Here is a 2,904-nt window from a genome sequence, read left to right as displayed (position 1 = left end):
GTTTGGGGATTCACAACATTAGAGAGTTTAATATGGCACTGCTAGCTTCATGGAGTAAGAGATTTTTTAATAATGATGATAGTGATTGGAAGAAGGTTTTGACCTATAAATATAATGTTTCTAATCCAAATCTGCTCTGGTCCAGGAAGCATGGGTCTCCCCCTTTTGGAAGAGTGTTACTTGGGCTTTAAGTGCTGCAAAAACTTTTTATCAATGGGAAATTGGTAATGGTGACAGTATTAGTTTCTGGGATGATATTTGGGCTGGGGATTGTTCCCTGAAAGTGAGGTTTTGAGAATTATTTGAAATATGTAACCAACAAGATTGTGTGGTGTCCCAGGTTTGGGATGGAACAACTCTTAGGCTGTCCTTTAGAAGATGTGTGGACAGTAGAACTATGTCTAGCTGGAATAATCTCATTGAACACATTAAAATTTTCCCCATGTCTAGATCGCCTGATAGGCCTATTTGGCGATTGGAGTCTAATGGCATCTACTGTGTGAGCTCTTTTTACAAAAACATCAATTTTGGTGGAGTGGTTTCTCCTTTTGGAGACAGCCTATGAAAAACTTTATGCCCTCAAAATATTCATGTGTTCTGCTATGCCTTTATAACAAGATCCTAACTAGGGACAACGTTGCTAAGAGAAAACAGTTAGATGATTTAACATTCCTGTTTTGTAAAGAGGAGGAATCTGTGCAACATATTTTCTTTGATTGTATCAATGCTGGTAGCATTTGGTCTGCTATAGCTAAGTTTTTTGATAGCAATAGAATTCAATGATTTAATGATGTATCTTCCTTGTGGAAATTGAACAAGAAAAAACCTATGCTTAATTTGATTGTTGCTGCCACTACTAGAATTTTCAACTATGCCTACAGCCAGATGCCGTCGGCATAGCCCTCCTACCGTCGGCATAGCTCTATGCCGACGGCAGCCGTCGGCATATCCCCGTCGCCATAGAACACGTCAGCGTAGATGCCACGGCCGTCGGCATAGAAAAGCTGTCGGCATAGGTATCTATGCCTACGGCTTTCGTACAGCCGTCGGCGTAGTTTGACCCTCGGCATATTTTTTTCATGAAACGGTTTCTAACGGCGCCGTTACTCCACCGGCCGTGCAGCGGAGTGACGCGTGGCGCATCTATGCCTACAGCCAGGCCGTCGGCATAGATTGTAGATGTCCTGCGCCGGTCGTCCTTCGTAACGACACGTGGCTCATGTATGCCTACGGCAATGCCGTCGGCACAGATCATAAATATATGCCGACAGCTAGGTCGTAGGCATAGATGCGCCACGTGTCGGCTACTGGTGGCATACCTATACGCCGACGGTCTAGCCGTCGGCACAGATGTGCCATGTGGCAGCAACCGGCTACTTGGCCATATCTATGCCGACAGCAAAGCTGTAGGCATAGTTACACTCTGTTTTTTTATATATTTCCTATTTTGACAATTTCATTCAAAATCAACACAATAATATGACAGCAAATATGACATCACACTAAGATCATCATAAAGTCCAACATCATCATCATCTCACATAAAGTTGAACAACATCATAATCATCTCACTTAAAGTTCAACAACATCATCATCATCTCACATAAAGTTCAACATCATCATCTCACAAATATCACATAAAGTTCAATATGACAACACATATCATGATTATCTCAAGAACATCATCAAATGAACACAAGTAGAAACTTAAAGAACATCATTAAAACTCGACGAAGCAGCAGTCGAGTCACCAGTCCCCTACATGTTTGAGAAAAGATTGTAAGGATAAATATAATATGATAGTGTTGATTGAACGAGAGCTAGTTTGTCAATAGTTAGGTAAATGTACTAACCGGAGTCTGACTGCATAGTGCCACCCATTCATCGAACGTGGGTACATGTGGGGGTTCTCCAGCACGTGGTGGTGGGGGTCCCATTTGTGGTGGCTCCGCGCGGTTATTCCAAGACGCTTTCGGACGGGAGACGCCTAGGTTACGCGACTTGATGTGAAAATGAAATCTAGTGACATGGAAAAAAAGCAAACGAGGTGCTGGAATTGTTACTCACCCTCCAATGTAGAGGATGTAGTCGATCAGAGGAGGTACGATCGTGGACCAACACCTCCAACGTCGATGATCTCTCCACGAAGATGAAACACCACAAATCCTGTTAATTCCACCGAATGAAAAAAAATAGGTCATCACGTCACATTAAGCATTGACACTTTAAACCATAGGTTTGAGGCACTGATAAGATAAAAGTAGAAAAATCTTCACTTAAACAGCATGCCTTTAAAAAATTTAAATAAGAGTATAAGACAATATTATAGATAAATAGACAATTACAAACAAGACGCCCAAGGGAGCAACGCCGAAACTAGTGACACGTATGAAGGAAGCCCGACTAAATTCAGAGATTCATGGTAGAGGCGTTGTCTGTGTCATCTTCTACTGGTCTGAAGCCTGAACAGGCCATTCTGTGTGTGGTTTAGAATGTGCTTAGAAGAGGTCAAAATATGATGGCTAACTATTTTCAGAAGGTGAAGATCAATTGGCTAAATAATTGCGGGGAACATATGAACTTATCCTCTGGACAATACGGTTCCATGTAATAAGTGCAATGCTTGTACACACATTTGACTTATTAATATATACACTTGTGTGCTATATCATGTGTGTTTGGCTGGGCTGGTGTATGTTATACAGTATATGTTTACATAATAACGAAGCTAGCAGCTGTAATATCAGCAGCACTTAATTATTGTCCCTTGGAGCGAAGTTTTATGCAGACCGGAGGTTTCTCAGATATTTTTTCATCTTGACAGAATTTAGTAACATGCTCACTCATGACCAGACAAGAAATTTCCTAAAGTTGATCATAGAGATTTCACCTACACATCTAGAA

At 41.4% G+C, this 2,904-nt stretch overlaps 1 long non-coding RNA gene across 1 annotated transcript; it reads right to left on the bottom strand.

Moving 5' to 3' along the window:
• Window positions 1-1,592: 1,592 nt before the first annotated feature.
• Window positions 1,593-2,258, bottom strand: LOC123431005. Its single transcript, XR_006623004.1, has 3 exons — window positions 2,068-2,258; window positions 1,854-1,987; window positions 1,593-1,758 (listed from the first exon to the last, which is right to left on the bottom strand). It is a non-coding gene; the product is annotated as an uncharacterized LOC123431005 (long non-coding RNA).
• Between the last annotated feature and the right edge of the window lie 646 nt (window positions 2,259-2,904).

The sequence above is a fragment of the Hordeum vulgare genome, chromosome 2H (assembly GCF_904849725.1).
Source record: "Hordeum vulgare subsp. vulgare chromosome 2H, MorexV3_pseudomolecules_assembly, whole genome shotgun sequence".
Lineage (NCBI taxonomy): Eukaryota > Viridiplantae > Streptophyta > Magnoliopsida > Poales > Poaceae > Hordeum > Hordeum vulgare.
Note: the sequence above shows the minus strand (reverse complement) of the source record. Positions and strands in the feature narration are given on the sequence as shown.